Here is a 24101-nt window from a genome sequence, read left to right on the forward strand (position 1 = left end):
ATCTCTGACCACAAACTGTGATAAGTGCTGAAGCAAAAATGTGGGTGCTGTGAGAATATGACAGATACAGCCCTGCCTGCGGGATCAGAGAACACTTCCTTGGGGAGCTGACAGTTGGGCTGATTTGGGATTAACTAGATGATAAAGAAAGATGCGTTTTCCAGACAGAGAAAACAGAATGTGCTTAAAGAATTAAGTTGAAGAGCGATAGTTTTGCTGAAGGGGTGTGTGTGTGCGTGTGTGTGTGACTCTCTCAGTCATATCCGACTCTTTGCGACCCTATGGACTGTAGCCCGGCAGGCTCCTCTGTCCACTGGGATTCTCCAGGCAAGAATACTGGAGTGGGTTGCCATACCGTCCTCCAGGGGATCTTTCCAATCCAGGGATCAAACCCGAGTCTTTTACGTCTCCTGCATTGGCAGGCGGGTTCTTTACCACTAACGCCAACTGGGAAGCTGAGAGATGAGGCAAGGGCAAATCATACCAAGGTTTGTAGGGTCTGCCTGTTCAGAATTCTGGCTTCAATCCTAAGAGTGGGTCTTAACATGAAATACTTTTGTGTGCCCAAGTGATTCAAGGACCACATTGAGCCCAATGAGCTACTGTTCATATATGTTCATATACTGTATGTTCTCTGACTGTACATAGCACCTTACTGACTGTATGTGTCCACTGGGGCTGCCATCACAGAATGCCACAGACTAGATGGCTTAAAACAGAAACTTATGTTCTCAAAGTTCTGGAGGTTCAAGTTCAACATCAAGATGCCGTCAGGGTTGCCTTCTTGTGAGGACTCTTCCTGGCTTGTAGATGGCTACCTTCTTACTGCATCCTTACATGACTTCTGTATGTGCTGGGGGTGGGGGCGAGGGAGATCAATATCTAGTGTCTCTTCTTAGACACATGTATCCCATTGCTCATTGCAGCACTATTTACAATAGCTAGAACATGGAAGCAACCTAGATGTCCATTGACAGATGAATGGATACAGTTGTGGTATATATACACAATGGAATATTACTCAGCTATAAAAAGGAACACATTTGAGTCAGTTCTAATGAGGTGGATGAACCTAGAACCTATTATACAGAGTGAAGTGAGTCAGAAAAAGAAAGATAAATACCATATTCTAACACATATATACAGAATCTAGAAAAACCGTATTGAAGAATTTATTTACAGGGCAACAGTGGAGAAACAGACATAGAGAATAGACTAATGGACATGGGGAGAGGGAGGAGAGGGTGAGATGTATGGAAAGAGTGACATGGAAACTTACATTACTAAATATAAAACATATAGCCAATGGGAATTTGCTGTATGGCTCAAGAAACTCAAACAGGGGATCTGTATCAACCTAGAAGGGTGGGATGGGGAGGGAGATGGGAGGGAGGTTCAAAAGGGAGGGGATATATGTATACCTATGGCTGATTCATGGAGAAGGAAATGGCAATCCACTCCAATACTATTGCCTGGAAAATCTCATGGGCAGAGGAGCTTGGTAGGCTACAGTCCATGGGGTCTCAAAGAGTCGGACACGACTGAGCGACTTCACTTTTCATGGCTGAGTCGTGTTGAGGCTTGACAGAAAATAGCAAAATTCTGTAAAGCAATTATCCTTCAATAAAAAATAAACTAATTTTAAAAAAATCTAGTGTCTCTTCTTATAAGGACACCAGTCCTATCAAGTTGGAGCTCACCCTTTGACCTCATTTAACTCTAATTACTGTCCTAAAGGTCCTATCTCCAAACAGAGTCACATTTGGGGGTTAGAGCTTCAATGTATCAATTGGTGGTGGTGAGGTGGGGGGCGGGGAGACACAATTCAGCGCATAACACTGACCTGTCACAATCTAGAGTGTGACATCTAATGATTGTCCAGGACAATACCTCGTGATTTACAGTGGGCAGGTATCTTAGAAGAGGACAGACCTTGAAGCCCTGCAGCACTGGGGCTTCTCCCTTTGAATACCAGTGAAAGAGCCAAACAACCTGATTCTGTTAGGTCAGCATGCTCCATCATGGAAGCCCCAGGACTTGGGATTGATCAACTCGCTGCAGCTCTAAGGTGGGCCTAGGTCACCACCATGGACAGATGGTGCTTGGTTGCTGGGACGCTGCAGCTCAGTGGGAAAGTTAACAGAAAGCCTTAACAGAGAGATGCCGAGACTTCCAGATGCAACCCTCAGAGTCTCGTGACATCAGGTGATAACAGTCAGCTTCAAGAATCATGTGAGACCTGCTATATTTAACAAGGCCACAGAGAAGAGAACTATGAAACTTAGGTAATGCGCTGTTCTTGCCCTTTTTGTGAGAACAGTGGTTATTATGTTAACTACCTTTAGCTGTGGGGCTTGTGCTTTTTCCTGGGTCTTTTAAATTAGTGATCCTTCAAAAAGTCACCTATAAGAAAAGATCCTAAGGAAATGAATAAGCATGTCATTCTCAAGGGTATTTTCTGGACATGTTGATACATATGGCATCAGCAGGGCCGTGAGCGGTCTAGGATGGGGAAGCCAGAGAAACATGTCTATTTTTGTTTTTGCCGGTGCGCAAGCTGTCAAAGGAAGGTTTATCATTTTCTCCGCGATGACATGAGTTTATTGATTATGTCTGTATTTTCCCCACTTTACCTTTTATTTATTTTTATTATAAGATTCTATAATGAGATGAAATTATATAGGATGAATTTCAATCTCTTACAGGTTGGAAAAGGATCAGTGAAGGAAAACTTGGAATAACAGAATCCTCATCCTAACTCTACTGGTAGATATAGTATATATAAGTATAAGCTATATACTATCTTAAGTGTCTTATGGGTTTTCATGTTTCATATGTGGCATAAAATGAGAAAACCTGGAGAAAAAGGACATTTGCCAGGAAACCTGAGGCAAAGAGAGGGACTATGATGTGATAGGCTAATAAATTATCAAACACATGCTCGGAATAAGATGCTGTATTAGGCATTTAAGGACATCAGTCAGTCAGTTTGGTCACTCAGTCCTGTCCGACTCTTTGCGACCCCATGAACCACAGCACGCCAGGCCTCCCTGTTCATCACCAACTCCCAGGGTCCACCCAAACCCATGTCCATTGTGTTGGTGATGCCATCCAACCATCTCATCCTCTGTCGTCCCCTTCTCCTGCCCTCAATCTTTCCCAGCATCAGGGTCTTTTCAAATGAGTCAGCTCTCCGCATCAGTGGCCAAAGTATTGGAGTTTCAGCTTCAACATCAGTCCCTCCAGTGAACACCCAGGACTAATCTCCTTTAGGATGGACTGGTTGGATGTCCTTGCAGTCCAAGGGACTGTCAAGAGTCTTCTCCAACACCACAGTTCAAACTCATCAATTCTTCTGCACTCAGCTTTCTTTATAGTCCAACTCTCACATCCATACATGACCACTGGAAAAACCATAGCTTGACTAGATGGACCTTTGTTGGCAAAGTAATGTCTCTGCTTTTGAATATGCTGTCTAGGTTGGTCATAACTTTCCTTCCAAGGAGTAAACGTCTTTTAATTTCATGGCTGCAGTCACCATCTGCAGTGATTTTGGAGCCCAGAAAAATAAAGTCAGCCACTGTTTCCCCATCTATTTGCCATGAAGTTATGGGACTGGATGCCATGATCTTAGTTTTCTGAATGTTGAGCTTCAAGCCAACTTTTTCACTCTCTTCTTTCACTTTCATCAAGAGGCTCTTTAGTTCCTTCTTCACTTTCTGCCGTAAAAGTGGTGTCATCTGCATATCTGAGGTTATTGATATTTCTCCCAGCAATCTTGATTCCAGCTTGTGCTTCTTCCAGCCCAGCATTTCTCATAATGTACTCTGCATATAAGTTAAATAAGCAGGGTGACAATATACAGCCTTGATGTACTCCTTTTCCTATTTGGAACCAGTCTGTTGTTCCATGTCTAGTTCTAACTGTTGCTTCCTGACCTGCATATAGGTTTCTCAAGAGGCTGGTCAGGTGGTCTGGTATTCCCATCTCTTTCTCAGAATTTTCCACAGTTTATTGTGATCCATTAAGGACATAGAAAGATTAAAAAACAACCAAGGAATTCAAGGAATTTGCATTTTAAGTTAGATTAGCTGTAAATCTAAATGTCAAGTAATTGAAGGAAAGTAATACAGATGAGCTATCAGAAGGTGGTATGTGATTTATTGCCAGATGACTGGTACTACCAATCATGAGATTTTCTGTACTAGCATCTAAACTCTAACAAGGGCTATACTTGCAGTGTTCAGCATAGTGGTAGGCATTCATTGGAATGAATGAATGGATGGTGCTTCTGCTTGTTTGTTAAAAAGGCATAACTTATATAGCAGAGTACACAAATTCTTAATGTAGACTCAAGTTTCTGTATCTATGTCTATGCACAAAACTACCTCCAGATGAAGATACAGAACATTTCTAGCACACTGGAAGATTCTTTCCTGCCTCTCCCAATCTGTGCCACACAATACCACACTTACTGCTGTCACTGTACTTTAATTCAGCCTGTCTTTGAACTTCATGTAAATGGAATTGAACAGTGGTTCTCTTTGGCTTAAGATTCACCCCTGTTGTTGCTTTTGTAGTTTCAGTAGCTTGCATTCATAGTTGATTTTTTTTTCCATTTCTGTCTGTTGTTCTTAATGGGGCATTTGGGTTTCAAGTTTGAGGCTATTATGAAAAAAGCCGCTGTGAACATTCTCACATTTGCCTTTTGATGGATATAAACACTCACTTCTCCTGAACATATATCCATTAGTGGATATATGTGTCATAGAATATTATTACCTTTAGCCGATATTTTTTTTTGAAGTGATTATATCAATTTATATTCCCACCAGCAGTGTAAGAGAATTTAAATACAGATTCTAAATTGTTTTGTATGCTTCAGTAAACTTTATTCAAAATGTATAAAGACTCTGGTCATTATAACTTGAGGGAGGGAATGAGTTTTTCCTAATATTATTAATATTGCTTATATTTCCAGATTCTGAACTCTCATGGCCAGACACAATGTAGACATTCAGTCGATATTTGAGTGGATTCTGAGATACGCCCATAGTTCAGGAAAGAAGGCAAATATGAGAGCAGAGCATTATGCCAACCAGTTATTTAATTCTGTCTTTTACTTATTGATTCCCATCATCAGTTTCATGATGCCATTGATTGCACAATCAGAGTCTGTGCTAATTGAGAGTCTGTGCTGTGCCAAAAACTCTGCCCTACTATTGCTACTGAATAAGATTAAGGGTGTCGAGCAAGGCCCATACTAACACAGTGGCTGGTGCAGGACTGTTTGTGACCAAAGTTTCCCTCTGCTCCTTCCTCAGGATAGGTTGTGGGCTGCACTATAAGAGGAACCTCTGACGGGGCCCCGCGGTGGGGTTGGGCTGGGCTCAGGTGAGGTCTGCACCAGGTAGGATAGGAATTAGGCCATGAATGCTTTCCAGTAATTTCCTCGGTTTGGCTCTCTTATCAAGAAAAATCTCTTGTTTTCTTTTTGTGGGGATGAACAAGGAAAAGCACAAAGCATGGCTGTGAGTTATGTGAGTCAGGATATATATGCAGTGTGACTGTTGGTCACAGTTGCTTTAATAATAATAAAAGCTGACATCGGGCACCTCCTGTGTACCAGCTATTCCTGTTCAGTCCTCATTACTACCCTATGAAATAGATACTCTCAGTCACTCCATTTCATTGATTAGGAAACCAAAGAACAGAGGAAAGATAGAACTCTCCCAAGGTCCGCGGCTAGAGAGGGGCAAAGAGGAATTTGAATGTAGATAGTTCTGGAGACAGGGCTCTTGGCCGCTTACTGCAGTTCACTTACAGTTAACTTACCACTAACTTACAGTTACCTATTACTTGTGACTTTCAGCCTTTCAGTTCATAGTCTTTATTTCTGTGAACCTCATAGAAGCTTACTATTAGACAACTAATATTTCAATGATTTTTATGTGTAACTTCCCCCTGGGATGGCAGATTTGTAGTCTGAAGAAAGTATATAGTCAGCCCTCCAAATCTGTAGGTTCTGTATCTGCAGATTCGACCAACTACAGATTAAAACTATTCAGGGAAAAAAATTTTCAGAAAATTTCAGAAGCAAAACTTGAATTTGTGGCATACCAGCAACTACCGGCGTACCCTGGCGGTATTGAGGATTTGGCTTCAGACCACCGTGTAAAGTGAATATTGCAACAAAGTGAGTCATACGAATTTTTCGTCTTCCCAGTGCATATAAAAATTATACTATACTGTAGTCTATTCAGTGTCCAATAGCATTATGTCTTAAAAAGCAATGTATGTGCCTTAAAGTAAAAATACTGTATTGGGTCTTCTCTGGTGGTCCAGTGGTTAACGCTTCAGCTTCCACTGCAGGGGGTGTGGGTTCAGTCCCTGGTTGGGGAGCTAAGATCCCACATGCCTCGTGGCCAAAAACCAAAACATAAAACAGAACTAATACTGTAACAAATTCCAGACTTTAAAAATAATCCACATAAAAAAAAATCTTAAAGAAAAATATTTTATTACTAAAAATTAATAACCTTCATCTGAGCCTTCAGTTCAGTTCAGTTGTTCAGTCATGTCTGGCTCTTTGCGACCCCATGGGTTGCAGCACGCCAGGCCTCCCTGTCCATCACCAACTCCTGGAGTTCACTCAAACTCACGTCCATTGAGTTAGTGATGCCATCCAGCCATCTCCTCTGTCATCCCCTTCTCCTCCTGCCCCCAATCCCTCCCAGTATCAGAGTCTTTTCCAATGAGTCAACTCTTCATGAGGTGGCCAAAGTACTGGAGTTTCAGCTTTAGCATCAGTCCTTCCAGAGAACACCCAGGACTGATCTCCTTTAGAATGGACTGGTTGGATCTCCTTGCAGAGCCTTCAGTGAGTCCTAATTATTTTTGTAATAGTAACATCAAAGATCACTAATCACAGATCACCATGACAAAAATTATAATAATAATGAAAATGTTTGAAATATTGCAAAAGTTATCAAAATGTTACAAAGTGAGCAAATGCTGTTGGAAAAATGGCGTCTAAGACTGACTTGACACAGAGTTGCCACCAGCCTTCAATTTCCAAAAAAATGCAGTATCTTTTAAGTGCAGTAAAGTGAAGAGCAGTAAAAGGAGGGAAGTATGCTTGTGTTTAAATAGCATTCACATTGTATTGGGTCTTTCCTAGTGGCTCAGATGGTAAAGAATCTGCCTGCATTGCAGGAGACCTAGGTTTGATCCCTGGGTTGGGAAGGTCCCCTAGAGAAGGGAATGGCTACCCACTCCAGTATTCTTGCCTGGAGAATTCTGTGGACAAAGGAGCCTGGCGGGCTGTGGTTCATGCGGTTGCAAAGAGTCGGTCACACTTTCACTTGCACTTTTCACTTACGTTGTACTAGGTTTTATAAGTACCCTAGAGATGATTTAAAGTGTACAGGAATATGTCCATGCTGCTAAGTCGCTTCAGTCGTGTCCAACTCTGTGCGACCCCATAGACGGCAGCCGACCAGGCTCCCCTGTCCCTGGGATTCTCCAGGCAAGAACACTGGAGTGGGTTGCCATTTCCTTCTCCAATGCATGAAACTGAAAAGTGAAAGTGAAGTCGCTCAGTTGTGTCCGACTCTTAGAGACCCCATGGACTGCAGCCTACCAGGCTCCTCCGTCCATGGAATTTTCCAGGCAAGGGTACGGGAGTGGGGTTCCATTGCCTTCTCCATAGGTTATATGCAAATACTATATATCATTTTATATAAAGGACTTGAGCATCCTTGGATTTTGATGTTCACTGTAAGTAGGTGGGAATCCTGGAATCAATGCCCCACAGATAAGGAGGGATGACTCTATGGCCTATAGAGATATTAGAATGATCCATAGTTCTCAATTTTTAAAAAGAAAAAATTTTAATATTAGTTCATCTGTGTCAGAAGATATGTAAATTGGCAGCCATACATACTACTCAATAATGTCTGTGTATTTTTAAATAAATTATGTGTTGTATGTAATTGAGAAGTAAACAATAATTCTGAGGTCTGAAAATGCATAAGTTAAAAAACCTGTCCATAATTAACATTTGAACACCTGTCATGGGGTATGTGAAGTACTAGATCCTGAATATATATCATCTGAAATCCCCAGAGCAACTTAAACTAGGTTTTATTAGAGCCCCAATCCCCATTTTTCAGATGAGGAAATTGAGGATCAGATAGGTTAAGTAACCTGCTCAGTTTCATAGCTGGAGAACTTTGCTAGGATTTGAAGTAAGTCTTTTACTTCAAGACCCATGCTCTTTCCAGGATATCACAGACTTCTACTTGTGGCCAAAGGAAGCCCTCAATTTCAAGGAAAACTACTGTTGAATGATATCATAGTCTACCCGGCTTTCTTCATCTGTTTTTTTAAATCCATCTGTGACATCAAATTAAATTTCCAGAAGAACAATTTTGAATTGTAATAGATGGCATTGTTCATTGTCTCAGCATTTTAAAATTTATCCTGCTTTTACTGCCAGTATCATGTATCTGAACACAGGAAGCTTTAGTCATAAGAATGTTAATAGGCCTGATTCAGTTGTCGGATTTTTTTGTGGTCTAATGAACAAACAAGTAAGTCACTGTGGAAACCAAACAGAAATCTAGATGCATTGATACAGCCAGAGGACTAAGAAATAGGGCAGCTTGAAATAATTCGATCAAAGTAGCATAGGAAGTAAAAGAGACTGACTCAAAGAGAAATGAGGCCACGGTTATTCAGTTAAGCCTTGTGTGGGTAAAAAATACAGATTACATATACAAAACTAATACTTGTTTAGGATCTTTTTTTTTAATTTTTATTATTATTATTTAACACCAAAAACATTTTGTATTGGTGTATAGCTGGTTAACAATATTGTGAACAGGGAAGGGACTCAGCCGTACACATAGGGTCTATTTTATCATTTCAGACCACTGCATGATTTATAATGATGCCACTGGTAGTTTACTATACCTGATTTGTTAACAGATTTTAGCATTGTATTGACTTCAGTTTTCATGTGGTAGGCATGTGTGTACTATAAAAGAACATATAGTTATTTTAAAAGTAAGTTAAAATAGGCTCTCCAGCTACCTGCTCAAAGGATTCAGTTGCTCGAAGATTCCAGTAATCTGAGAGACACCAGCAGTGTGATATTGGAGACTGGATGTTCCAAATGTCATTGATAGGAAAACCATCCCAGGTAGAGCACTCAACAGAACTTTCCATGAGCATAACTCTGAGTCCAGACATCCCTGTAAAAATGTTATTTCCTCTGGGTTCTTTCCTTTCAGGATTTGGAGTTTAGGAAAGTTACTTATGTTTAGGAGTGCGTATTAAAACTCATTAATGTGACAGTTTGTGAACTAAATAGGAGAGAAGTATCAGCTGTGAATATAGATCCACAGTCCGGATGTGGGCTGGGCAGCTGTTCAGTGGCCTGGCAAGAGCACGGCGATCAGCACAGTCCTAGAGTGTCACCCCAGAGTGAAGTGAGCCTCTCCTTTGTGATCCGAATAGGTGTTTCACTTAGTACCACCCAAGTGACCTGTCTGACAAATGAACTTCTGCCCAAGCTATAGCAGAGTGCCAGGGTTTAGGGGTTCTTTTGGAGAAGGCAATGGCACCCCACTCCAGTACTCTTGCCTGGGAAATCCCATGGACGGAGGAGCCTGGTGGGCTGCGGTCTATGGGGTCACACAGAGTCGGACACAACAAGTGACTTAGCAGCAGCAGCAGCAGCAGCAGCAGGGGTTCTTTTATTCGTCTTTCCCTCTCTTGGCACTCGTGGGTTCTGTTATTTATCAGATTCTCCAATTTTTGCATTTTGATCCTTGGATATTTAGAGTTTAAAGTACATTAGCTATGACGATTGCAATTATCACTCTGTGCACAGGTCTCGAGGGCTCTTTATCCAAAGCCCAGAGGCAGGTAGTGTTTTGAGTCTGTAGTAGGGGAAGTACAAGACCAGCTGTCTTCTGCCTTCTCTAACTTGGGAGGTGTATTACCAGTTACATGACTAGGAGGGAAGCTTTTCATGCATCACTGTTAATAGTTGTTGACAAATCACCAGTTGGAAAATGTAAAGGGAGTGTCTGTGCCCTGGGAGTAGCATTGAAATTCTCATCTCTCAACTTGCTTCACAAGAAAACAAATCTTACTGCGTATCTTTTTAACCGTAGCCTTTTTTTCAGCAAAGTTTGTCTGAGTTCATGTTTGTCCATTTGGTTTCTGTGATCAGTCACATTGAACTTTAGCACATTCTAGCATACTTCTTGTATGCTTTAGCAAAATAGTAGATGTACCATGGTGCAGTTGGGCTTACAGAAATGGAGAAGGTGTGGATGTTGCTCTCAGAATGCATCCATTCTGGGAAATGAAAGACACATGTGTCAAAAACTGATCAAAATGGACTGAGGAAAGTCCAGGAGGTACTGAGCAAGGATTATAAAACTTAAAAACCTGAAGAATTACTTCTACCTGACCATAGGAAGTAATTCCATGTCACCTGCACAGGGTTTAAAAGGAAGAAAGGGTTTTAGACTTTGGAAGTGTAAGGGGAAGACTGTTTTCTTTAGAGGAAACACATAAAATAGGCAAAGAGTGGGTATTTTGGGGGGAATTGCAAGGAGTTGTGTCTGTTAGATTTCAAGGAGCCTATCGTGGAAGATAAAGTTGGACAGTTGGTTGGAGTTAAATCATGGAAGACCTTTAATACTGGAATAAGGAATTTGAGCTTTATTTTCTTTCCTTAGTTTCAAATATTAACTCAAATGTTTTACCTTAGATGTGATTATTAGGTATGATTATGCATGAGTACCATGATCCTTTTGGCAGTTTGCTTGGGAACAAAAAAATACTGTTACACAACTGCAACATGTGTGGTCTGGGTCAAATGGCTCTTTTTGGCTGAAAATTTTCTGCAGAGGGGGTGCCAAAGATATCACATAATGCTATCACTCAGATATCAGTCATCTACATCACTACATGCACTTATTTTGATTCCTCCCTAGGTTCAGTGATGTTAGGATTTCTATTTCCCAGCTGTTTGTTTGTTTGTTTGACCCAGTGGGTTGTTCTGTAATGCCTAATACTCCATGTGCCTGGCAGATGAGCTAGTTTGAAAGCTGAGTCATTAAGGTCCTTCATCTTTCTTCTCAATTTCCTACTTAGCATTTTCCCTTCATAGTGGGCGCTTTGTAAGCAATGAGTGGCTACTACCCAGGAAAGAGTAGCCCTGTTTTTTTTTTTTGTTTTTCTGTCCTATTCAGATTATTTTAGTCTACCTGTGTGTGCCTTGGAAATATTCTGAGCTGATATTTTTTAGCTGTTGGAGGCAAAGAAAAGCATCTGAATTTTATCAGACTTGGAACGCTTTTCAACTGATAAAAATGTTAGTGAAAAGGGCCATTTATTGGTAGTGTTCTCTGGTGAATTAATTCAGTAGACTAAAGCTTGAGGCTTATATGGCAAGGTCAGTTAGTTTTGCTCTCTGATTATCTCTTGGAGCCTCTAGTCCTGGCCATTGATTTCAAAAATAATTACAATAACAACAAGCACTTACACAGTACTATGCACATAACCTCATTTAATCTTCAGAATAATCCTGAAGGATAGGTACTGTTACTCTCTCCATCTTTACAGATCTTGAAACTGAGGCATTGAGAAGCTCTGTAACTTGCCATTACTGGTTGTTGACTGAACCAGGATTTGAACCTAGCACTTAGGTTCCTGGGTCTTCACTCTTGATCTTGTTAAAATCTCAGTATGTCCCTACACTTAAGGAAACACAATATGCGTCTAAATATTTAAGGCAATTTATTTTGTATAGTATGAAGCTTTGAGTTGAAGAAGTTTCAGGTCAAGGTATTTTATACCTTGAGAAGACAAGGGCAGAGGAGGAGTATCTGGTAAAGCTGGCTGGGGATTCATGCATTTCTTAAACATATTTTTAATTAATAGGGCAAATTTTCCCTGAAGTTTTCTCCTAATTAATAAGCATGTTTGGCACTAATTGGAGTACTTCCTAAAATGGTTTCATGAGTCATATTTTCCTTTTCCACCTAGAATATATGCTGGACTCTCTTAGCAGTGATCTGAGACATCATCAACTCTATGTTCTTAATTTACCCAAACTTCTCATCTCCTTGAATCCATCCCTTCCTTAGAACCTTTTCGTTTTGTTTTCCCTTTTATCACTACACCAGCAGTGGAGATTTTTCTTGGAGCCTGTTTTCCCAGTAATTTTTTTTTTATTATTACTTCATCAGAATTTTGCACACCAGTTAGATAAGAACAATGAAACCATACCAGGTTGCCACAGTGGAATAATTAGCTAGACTGGGGTCAGCAAGCTAAAGTCCATGGGCCAAATATGAGCTATTACATTTTTGTAAATAAAGTTTTATTGGAACACATCATGATCATTCATTTACATATTACCTGTGACTGCTTTCCGGTGCTACAAGGGCAGAGTTGAATAGTTGCATTAAGTGGTACAATGCATGGCCCACATAACCTAAAATGTTTCATTTACTAATTTGGGCCTTCACAGAGAAAATGCTGACTCTTGCTGTGTACCATACGACTTTTGGAAAATTAGGATTGTCCAAAGATTAGGAATTGTCCAAAGCTTTACAGTTAAGGACATTCTCTTTTAAATAAAATATTAAAGAAAATTTTTGAATCATGTAATAGAACCATTGAATGGTTTCTGTAATATGTGTTGTTTGGATATATAACAGAAATTGTCAAGGGAATAATAAAATTGAAGACTCCTTTAAGTAATCGATAATCAGAATTCTTACCTGTATAATCAGTCATCTGAGTTTTTGTTCGTATTAACAGAGCTGTTTAATGTGGAAGAATTTTTTGTTCTTTGAGTTCTCAATAGTTGCCAGGCCTTTCCTTGTGCTCAGCTTCTGGGAGTTGCAGAAATGTTACATTTCCCTACCCTCAGAGAAATATGTCTCAATTTCAGCCAAGTTAAATACAAACCAAAAAAATTTGGGGAAATTGGCCTAGATCATAGATATGTAACAGAATGAGAAAAATATGTTTTGTGTTGAGTACATTATTTTAGTTTGTTAGCATATTGACCATATCTTATACTGCAATCACATTTCTGAAAAAAATAGGCAATGCTTTCTTTTCTTTTTTTAATTGAGATATATTTGGTATTCAGTATTACATAAGTTTCATGTGTACAGTGTAGCACTTCACAGTTTTTAATGGTTATTTTCTGCATATAGTTACTATAAAATATTGGCTGTATTTCCAGATATGCTTTATTTTCCATTATTTTGTTAAAAAACAAGAAATAAGTGAGGACAAATGGGACCCATTCTGCCTTCTCAAATATGAGGTTTTCGTTTGTCCCTCCTGACTGCCCGTTGTCCTCAGCAGCTCTGCCCTCCCTCTTTGGCTGCTTTATCTTCCGAGATTCTCTCTTGCATCTGGGTTTTCTCTCCTCCAATTTGTCCTCCTGGTTCTGCCTCCCTGAAGCATAATCACATAACTCCTCTACTCTAAACTCCACTTCAGTCCTCTACAGCCCACCCAGTGAAATCTGGTCTTTCATCAGCATTGAAGAAGACCTTTGAAACCCACTCTCTGCCTTTCTTCCCCCGTCATCCTTCTTTGTACTCTAAACTCAGTACTGTGTCTGTACTTTCCTTTTGCTTGATTTTCATATGCTTTCCTTACTGTTTGAAATGCCCTTTAATTTCTGTGATATATGGTAAGATTAATGAGATTAAATAAATTTTCAGTTTAAAAGTCTGCTCTTCAGTTATTGACAAGAAAGCCACCATAGTTGCTAGGTGACAGTGCTTGGAGTCTTGGTTTTCTTCGGAAACTTACCTCAGCACATGTTTCCATAAATTCCGTTGGGTTGTAGCACTAAAACTGTACTCTCTGGGATTTCTGTTCAGTTCAGTCACTCAGTCGTGTCCGACTCTTTGCAACCCCATGAATCAGCACGCCAGGCCTCCCTGTCCATCACCAACTTCCCGGAGTTCACTAAACTCACATCCATCGAGTCAGTGATGCCATCCAGCCATCTCATCCTCTGTCATCCCCTTCTCCCCCTGCCCCCAATCCCTCCCAGCATCAGAGTCTTTTCCAATGAGTCAGCTCTTCGCATGAGGTTGCCAAAGTACTGGAGCTTCAGCTTTAGCATCATTCCTTCCAAAGAACACCCAGGACTAATCTCCTTTAGAATGGACTGGTTGAACCTCCTTGCAGTCCAGGGGACTCTCAAGAGTCTTCTCCAACACCATAGATCAAAAGCATCAATTCTCTGGCACTCAGCTTTCTTCACAGTCCAACTCTCACATCCATACGTGACCACTGGAAAAACCATAGCCTTGACTAGACGGACCTTTGTTGGCAAAGTAATGTCTCTGCTTTTGAAATATGCTATCTAGGTTGGTCATAACTTTCCTTCCAAGAGGTAAGTGTCTTTTAATTTCATGGCTGCAATCACCATCTGCAATTAGACACAGTGTATAAAGTCTCAGTGTATTGAGATTTTATCACAGGTAAAAAGAGAACCATCAATTTTTTGTCTAAACATTGCTGCCAGAGAGAAAAGCAAAATAATTCCTTTTACCAACTAAGGTATTTAATGGAGACAGTAGGCAAGGTAAGCAAGATAATGAAGAAGGGTCTTACATGGTGTCTTGGGCTACGGTTTTCTGGGAAAGCAATTTAAGATTTTTAACCCTATATCACGAACAAACTTCCTTCGTGGAAGTGATGTGCACATTGAATCAAAACCATGGGCCACATGTTGTACAGAAAATAGTTGTAAAATAGATTTTGCTATGGAGACTGCTAGCTTTGTGTAAATATACTCTTCTGGTTATTCTGGTCATCTTTACTGCCTTTACTGTTTTAAGAATCTTTTCTTTAGTATTTTACAGAGTGATGGAGTTGCCTCTCCTTTCTCTGCACTGACTTAGTGCTAAAGGGACAGTCTAGTCCTTGGTAGAATACATCATGTGCTTAGTAGAGGGGCTTGAATAAGACATGAGTAGACTGTGTGGGGACTGTGCCAGACAAGAACATGGTGTCTGGTGGGCAAAATTCAGGCTGTAGGAGGATTAGTCACATAATTTACAGGAAAAATTCTGTTGCAAAGATAATGGATCATTTGGTTCCTGAATGAGCCATTCAGAAGGAACCTTTGCCACACCACTCAACTCCCCTGATGAGATTTTGCAGAGACACCTACTCAAGTACTGTCTAGCATAAAAGACTTTGTTCAAATCAGCCTTTCCAACCTTTCCAACTATTAATTTATTAAGAGCTGAGCAGGTGGGTGTCAAACTGCAGAGGCTATCATTAAGCTAGAACATGATTCCTTTAGTGTATTTTGATAAAAAGCAGATATAATGTTTTCTTTTAAAGCATCGATTTTGCCTATAGTTTTAAAAAGAAACTACATCTTCCCTTCTCTGAGTTTATTTTTTACTGAGGGTTTTAGGAATTAAACTTCAGTGTGTACTGTCACAAGGAGTAATCAGACTTGAACTTTGTAAGCTTAGAGCCTTTGAACTTCTGCCCCGTACGCAGTTTATGTGCGACGTAAAACAAGATCCTTTATAGTTTCTAATTAAAGTTTAGTTGCCACTTGGTTAACTTTCTGGTTTTTGAGTAAAACTTAATAAATTGGTCACCCAGAAATTTGGAAATTGAATGTGACAATATAACTCTTTCTGTACTAATGAAGTTTTTGAAGATGAATTAAAATGATTATTCCTAATATTTTTGGTATCAGGGACATTTGATTTTATGTGAAATATGTATTGATAGATTGGTAATTTTTTAATGTAGAACAGTCAGTCCCCCCGAAGGTTATAGAAGGCACTACACTATATAGTGATTTGTTGCCCTTTTGAAAGTGATGCAGAACGTCTGTATAAACATTAATTATAGTCTCAGAAATACCTTTTGCAAAGTACATATAAATAGAGAACTTCTAAATTCACTTTTTAACTCCCACACTTACAGTGTACAAGAAACTGCGGTCTGGTCCCTACTTTCAGAGTCAGCACAGCCTGGTAAGATGAGAGGTGTAAGAAGCATGAAAGACCAGGTCAGACTCACATTAGTCAGAATTGACCAAAGTACCCGGTGTGATGATGAGGAACTCCTTTCTAGCTGGGAATATCTATGAAAGAGGAGGAGATTGTGGTTTTGAGCTGGATTTTGAAGCCAAGACTATGCGGAAAGAGATGAGTGAAGTAAAAAATGGAACCCAGGCCAAGATGCGGTTCACACAGGCTAGACACAGGACGCGCACGCAGTGTGTGTGATGTGGGAGGGAGGGCGTTCTTTAGGCACAGTTAGCAAGATTCAACCACCCTTCTCCTTCTCTGCCACTGGATTGGAGGAAACAGAGAAAGAGAGGAAACTTTGCTATTACCCTGTGGTCCTCTGTTCTCCCTTACCTTCCTGTTTGCTATTACAGGATAGTAAGACGTTATGCAGAGTAAGACTAGGGCAGTGCACGCAGAGAACTGCAGTATAGGGGAGTTTCTATAGCTGACCATTCATATTCAGTCTGCCTATAATTATATGGGATTAAAAGCATAGATTGAGTAGTGTTTGCAGAAAATAAACATATAATGCTGAGCATACAAAAATAAGCTTGATGGATGCTAACCCTAGTTCTTCTGTGTCATCATCATAATCAAATTTAAATTTAATTAAATTTTATTTAGTAATTATAAGATGCGCAGAATTGTCTTACAACACAGTAGAGACTTCAAAAGCTTTTTTGGTAGAGTTAAAGGAGCTCTAAATGAACAAACACTTTTTGTATAAAAATGATACTTAAAGAGCAACCATACACAAGATAGTAGAAATCTTTTGCACTTTTAAGTCCTAGTTTTTTAGTATATGTGTATTGCTTTTTTTTTTTCTTCTCCATAGGTAAAATGAGAAAAAACTACAGCAGAATGAAAGAATAGGCTTGAGAGATAATCAGACCTGAGGAGTCATTTTTACAGCTCCCTTGTGAATAAACAAGGCTGCTAGAGAGAGGTCTGAGACTTGAAGGAAAAAACTGTTGTCACATTTCAGGGTCAGATATTTATTTTCCTTTTTAAAAAAAAACTTAAAGTGAACATGCTTTTGTCTTCTCAATATTGTTTCTTTGCCTTCTGAGATATGATGCCAAGTTGAACACTATGCTTTGCTAGTATAGTTAGCTCTTTTTGCTAGAGGATTGTTCTAGGGATTTGGCAATAATTCTACCCAGGGCAAATAAGAGACCATTAATAGGTCTTCATCAGGATATTGGGATCGTACATTTTTGTGCAGTGGAACCACTTCATAGTGACTGTTTTAAAAAAACTGAAAGAATCTAAAAATGACTGGGCGTATGTATATATAACAGATTCACTTTGCTGCACACCTGAAACTAACACAGCATTGTAAATCAGCTATAACCCAATACAGATTTAAAAGATGAAAAAAACTCTTCGATGTTTACATTTAATTGGAGGTGTAAACATGTTTCTAGAAAATATGCTTCATTTCCTTTTAGAAAATACTTGCTCTGTAAGTTGAGAATTTTCTTACTCCCCGCTCTGGGTAAGATATAAATTATGCCGAGGAGCCCAGTGGTTACGTCTTTGAGATTACATAAGATTGAACAAAGGAGGTAAAATCTCAAATGCCATCCCTTATGAACTTTCTCCTCTAAAGATAAATTGGAAAGAATTTTCTGTTGGCCACAGAGGCTCATGAAAGGTCTATGGAGACATGCTATACAACTGTAGTATCTCTCTTTTTCAGCTTCTGCCCCTTCCTGAAAAAAGAAATCGAGAAACCACTCCTAATTTACCAGATAACCCCAGAAGCCTCAGTTGACAGACCAAATTCTCCAGTCAAAGCTACGGGCACCTGAGGATAAACTGCTTCAAACAGCTTTTACCTTAAAGCCAACCTAGAAGGCTTTGACCCCCAGTTACAAGGTGAGTTAGGATAATGCAAGTTTAAAATTAGAAGCAGGACCTGGCTGTCCAGTGGTTAAGACTTTGCCTTCCAATGCAGGGGGTGCAAGTTTAATCCCTAGTCAGGAAAATAAGATCCTACATGCTTCACAGCCAAAAACCAAAACATAAAACAGGAACAATATTGTAACAAATTTAATAAAGATTTTAAAAATGGTCCACATCCAAAAAAAAAAACTTAAAAAAAAATCAAAAGCAGGATTAGATTAGTCAATGCTCAATAACAGCAAAAGATTAGCAAAATATTACCAAATCTCAGAAACATGTTTTTTTTCTGTTTCTTATATGTCTATCAGATCCAAAAATAAGGCATGGTCATTCTAGTCATGTTTAGCCATCTTAATAAAAAGTTCTGCAGTAATTTTCTTAAAGATAGGAAGTAAAAAACATGCCAAAATATTGAACCTCTTGTTGTCTGATGTCTGGCATCATGTGAGAATAAGATGGTCCCTTTCCCTTCTTGAGTAATGAGCCTGCAGACCTAATCCTGAAAATGACTGAAAGGTTATCCTTGCTTTCATTATATATGCATGCTGTACACATTCTTAAAATGCATCCAGTTTTTATAATCTTTCATAGTGAATAAATAGACAATTGATTGTATTATTTTTGCACATGAGGCTGAAATGAATAATACACCAGCAGTGCTCACTATGGGCCCCTTGTCACCTTTGATATTTGCAGTTATTGTTTTCAGAGCCACCTGAAATATGCTATTTGACATTTTAGGCCCAGGGTCTTCACCGTTTGGACCCATCCCTCCCAGTTATAGAAAGCTTTCTACTTTCTGAGGTCAGAGACCCCCAGAATGGGAGGATGTACCATCATTGCTCTTGGGGATCTTTTACAGTATTTATCCTCTACTCACACCCTTATTTTCTTGGAGGCACAAGAGCAGCAGCAGTGGTGGGGGTGGTACGATGGGAGCTTTCTGCTTATTATTTATTATATTATTTAAAGTTAAATTCTAAAGCTTAGCTTGCAAACTGGTGGCCTACTGGCCAAATTTTAGGCTTAATTTTTTTAATCTATAGAAGTTTATTTTTAAAAATTGAGTTAATTGCCAACATTGGGCAATCTGGATACCTGACATAAGATACACACACACACACACACACACACACACACACACACACACACACACCTGGCTTCTCTTGGATGATTAAAAAATACGATCTTTTTACTATTTCAAGGACTGAAATGTGGTAGTCTTTACCTTCCCCTAAGTCTTAAATAACCAGCCTTATATGTTACCTGCCTGGTCTAAAGGCTTTTGAGGTAAGATTTCTGCTTTAAGATCACTTTCTTCTCTCCTTACATGAAGCATCTCCCCTGTAGTTTACACATAACACTCTCTTAGTCTTTATTCACTTTCTCTTTTGGCATTTTATTATTTATATAAAATTTGTGCACTGTGAGAATGATGATTTTCTGAGATTAAGCTAACACCTGCCAGACTTGCCTATGAAGGAGGAAAACTTACAAAACCAGATGGCCCATGGTTCTTAGCTGGGAAATCTAATTTCCATGGTGATAAGGTCTGAATCATTTTTGCCAGCCCCGAGGTTGTCATTTCAGAGTCTGATGTGTCACAGCCTAACGGCTCCATTGCCTGATCTGACTGTTTTGGTCCAGGGAGGTAAAGTGATTCATTGGGTTGGCTTTTTTTTGAATGACGTCTATAGGCATTTGGGCTTCCCTGGTGGCTCAGATGGTAAAGAATCTGCATGCAATGCAGGAGACCCGGGTTTGATCCCTGGGTTGGAAAGTTCCCCTGGAGAAGAGGATGGCTACCACTCCAGTATTCTTGCCTGCAGAATTCCATGGACAGAGGAGCCCTGCAGGCTACAGTCCATGGGTTATAAAGAGCTGGACATGACTGAGTGACTAACACTTTAACTTATAGGATTTTGAGTCCATCATCTAGGCCATTACTCATTCTGGACACCAGAGTGAATCACTGAGCTGTATACTCTGCCATCTACATGAGAAATCTACTGAGAAATCTCACCATCAAAATCAGATACATCTTCAAGCACAGTGGGTTGTAGTTAATCACAAATTTCTCTTTCCCCATCTTTGATCACTGTATATTGTTGGGGGCTAAATTACTTGCTGTAATGTTCCTCTTAATTTGATATTGAATCAAACTTTTGGTAGGCTGCCGGGGTCCAGCCCCGGCTGATCCAGGGTATTCGAAGGAGACACGGCGTAGGCGAGGATCAGGAAACAACTGCTTAATTAAACGTTAATTAAGGATATAAAGAGTAATAGAATAAGGATAGCTCAGTGAGGAAATTCAGTGGAGAAAAGAGGCTGAAATAAGGATAGCTCAGTAGGAAAATTCAGTAAAGAAAAGAGGCTGAACAATTCAGCCAGAAGGTAAGAGAAAGAACGACATGGGGAGACCAAGTTTCGGTGAACAAGGCCCGCACTTTATTTTCCAAAGTAGTTTTTATACTTTAAGTTATGCATAGAGGATAATAGGGGAAGGGGTGGAGTCATGCAAGGACAGCAGTTCCTGGTTGTAATCTAAGCCAGGCTTTCAAACTTATCATATGCAAAAGTTCAGGTGATCTACATCATCTTCTGGCCAGGAGGCCTGTTAACATTTTAAGAAACTTATCTTTCTCTAAAGGTGATTATTCCAAAGTCAGGCACCAGCCTCCAAAAAAGCATTGGACAAAGCTGCATTCCTATAGGGCAAAGGTGAGGTGGGCTCAATCAAGAAAAGAATTAACTCAAGGGTCCAAGGTTACAAACATTGAGGCTACTACTTACATTTCTATACACCCATTATATCAATCAATACACTGCCAAGGACATGGTAGGTAAGGAGTATGGAGACTTAGCAGCAAACATTGGCCCAATAAATGAAAAACCCTTCACCAATACAATTTCTAATCAGTCTTTTAACTACTCAAAGGAATCTGTGTTTAGACAGTTTAGAACATCTCCTGCCTCTCACAGTTGGGAGGCTCTGAACAATCACATGTGGCCGGAAAAACCTATTTAGGCAGGCTAGAGGATTTCCAAAGGAGTTTGTAGGTTAAACACTGTCACACCCAGGAATTATTAACTGGAGCTGTAAGCTAACTCTTTTTTCAGAGAGAGGTAGTGGGGGACAGCCCCCCGTAAAGTCAGAGGTGTAGGTGAAAGCACAAAGCAGAAAGTAGGCAGACTCTGGTTTTGGGGGTAGATGCTCGAGAATTTCCAGGGGGACTCCTGAGGCTCGATTCCGCCTTTGCGTATGCCGAGCCTCCTTCCTCATGACCTTTGTCATGGGCGGAATTCCTCACGCTGGCTCCCGGCAGTGATAGAATTCCAGTTGAGCTATTCCAGATCCTGAAAGATGATGCTGTGGAAAGTGCTGCATTCAATATGCAATATGCAATATGCACTCAATATGCAATATGCCGGCTCCCTGCAGTAGGCTGCAGTCCGTGGGGTCACGAAGAGTCGGGCATGACTGAGTGACTTCACTTTCGCTTTTCACTTTCATGCATTGGAGAAGGAAATGGCAACCCACTCCAGTGTTCTTGCCTTGAGAACCCCAGGGACAGGGGGGAGCCTGATGGGCTGCCGTCTATGGGGTCGCACAGAGTCGGACACGACTGAAGTGACTTAGCAAAGAGCCTTAACCATGAACACATTTTAAATTATAGGGCCCTTATGGGCATAGTACTTTTTTTTCTGCATTGGCTAAATGCAAATATTACTTATTTGATCATAGTTTACAGATGGGGGAAACTGACTTGATCTCAAAACAGTGGTTCTTATCCCAGCACCTCATTTTTCAAAGTGCCTCTTACTAGAGCAGATTTTAGGTCTCAAAATACTCATTTTTAATGTTGAAGCAAACAAGAAAGAAGCCCACTGGGACTGGATGTTGATTTCTGGTAGTTTACTGTCCTCTGGCTACACTGCTTTTGCTTTATCTCATGGGATGTCTTAGGTCTTGCCCAGTATGTCTTGATACTTGACCATACATGAAAATGAAATGTACATGAGTCCCTTTGACTGTTGGGTTAAGTTTATGGGACTAAAGTAACTGGAAATTTGTTTCCACACATTTTTGACTTGTGACTTGACTACATAAGAAAGAAATTAAACTCTTCTTAAAAAGAAAAAGCAGGTAAGTGGCATCTCATTTCCTTAGGTAAAGGGGTTTGTTTCCATTCCTCTTCTGGAGTTAGTGTGTATCCATGTATAGTCAACAGCCTCAGATATGCAGATGACTGGGGTCAATCCCTGGGTTGGGAAGATCCCCGGGAGAAGGGAAAGGCTACTCATTCCAGTATTCTGGCCTGGAGAATTCTATAGACTGTGTAGTCCATGGGGTCACAAAGAGTCGGATATGACCGAATGACTTTCACACTCACCACCCTAATAGAAAGCAAAGAGGAATTAAAGAGCCTTTTGATGAAGGTGAAAAAGGAGAGTGAAAAACTCTCCAGCTTAAAACTTAACATTCAAAAAACTAAGATCATGGCATTCCATCCCATCTCTTCATGGCAAGTAGATGGGGGAAACAGTGGAAACAGTGGCAGACTTTATTTTTCTGGGCTCCAAAATCACGGCAGATGGTGACTGCAGCCATGAAATTAAAAGATGCTTACTCCTTGGAAGGAAAGTTATGACCAACCTAGATAGCATATTGAAAAGCAGAGACATTACTCTGCCAACAAAGGTCCATCTAGTCAAGGCTATGGTTTTTCCAGTGGTCATGTATGGATGTGAGAGTTGGACTGTGAAGAAAGCTGAGCGCCAGAGAATTGATGCTTTTGAACTGTGGTGTTAGAGAAGACTCTTGAGAGTCCCTTGGACTGCAAGGAGATCCAACCAGTCCATTCTGAAGGAGATCAGTCCTGGGATTTCTTTGGAAGGAATGATGCTAAAGCTGAAACTGCAGTACTTTGGCCACCTCATGTGAAGAGTTGACTCATTGGAAAAGACTCTGATGCTGGAAGGGATTGGAGGCAGGAGGAGAAGGGGACGACAGAGGATGAGATGGCTGAATGGCATCACCAACTCGATGGACATGTGTTTGAGTGAATTCCGGGAATTGGTGATGGACAGGGAGGCCTGGCATGCTGCGATTCATGGGGTCGCAAAGAGTCGGACACGACTGAGCGACTGAACTGAAAATCACTGCAGACAATGCTACAGCCATGAAATTAAAAGAAGCTTGCTCTTTGGAAGGAAAGCTATGACAAACCTATACAGCATATTAAAAAGCCAGAGACATCCCTTTGCCAACAAAGGTCCATATAGTCAAAGCTATGGTCTTTCCAGTAGTCATGTGTGGATGTAAGAGTTGGATAAACCATAAACCATAAAGAAGGCTGAGTGCCAAAGAGTTGAAGCTCCAAAACTTTGGCCACCTGATGCAAAGAGCCAACTCATTGGAAAAGACCCTTGTGCTGGGGAAGATTGAGGGCAGGAGGAGAAGGGGACAACAGAGGATGAGATGGTTGTATGGCATCACCGACTCAATGGACATGAGTTTGAGCAAACTCCAGGAGATGGTGAAGGACAGGGAAGCCTGGGGTGCTGCAGTTTGTGGGGTCACAAAGAGTCGGACAGGACATAGCGACTGAACAATAACAACATGTATGGTCATAAATGCTTTCAGAAAGCCCCTTTATCTCTTTTTCCTTGGCATTCCTGTTATTAGTTCCACATTCCACTTTCCTTAACTCCCTGAGGAAAGGACAAGTAGGACCAGAAGAATGGAACCAAAGTACTTGAGAGTCATTACTGACATATAAAATCTGTTGGAATGTGAAAATGGTAAACCCAGTAAATCAGCTAGTGAGTGAAAGTCGCTCGGTCATGTCCAACTCTGTGACCCCACACACTACATGCAGTCTCTCAGTTCTCAGTTCAGTCGCTCAGCATTATACAGTCCATGTAATTCTCCAGGCCAGAATACTGGAGTGGGTAGCCTTTCCCTTCTCCAGGCGATCTTGCCAACTCAGGGATCGAACCCAAGTCTCCCGCATTGCAGGTGGATTCTTTACCAGGTGAGCCACAAGGGAAGCCCGTAAATCAGCTAACCAGTCAACAAATATG

At 40.4% G+C, this 24101-nt stretch overlaps 1 protein-coding gene across 14 annotated transcripts in view; it reads left to right on the forward strand.

Annotated features, from left to right (window-relative positions):
• The window catches only part of OSBPL6 (oxysterol binding protein like 6), a 217533-nt gene that overhangs the window by 80543 nt on the left and 112889 nt on the right, over positions 1–24101 (forward strand). For 11 of the 14 annotated variants that reach the window (XM_070358938.1, XM_070358932.1, XM_070358962.1 and 8 more), the window contains one exon: positions 17809–17987. The exons of the other annotated variants lie outside the window; for them this stretch is intronic. The gene's annotated coding sequence lies outside the window, so the exon portion shown is untranslated. The remainder of the gene's footprint in view (positions 1–17808; positions 17988–24101) is intronic. 14 annotated transcript variants of the gene reach the window in all.

The sequence above is a fragment of the Bos mutus genome, chromosome 2, assembly GCF_027580195.1.
Source record: "Bos mutus isolate GX-2022 chromosome 2, NWIPB_WYAK_1.1, whole genome shotgun sequence".
NCBI lineage: Eukaryota > Metazoa > Chordata > Mammalia > Artiodactyla > Bovidae > Bos > Bos mutus.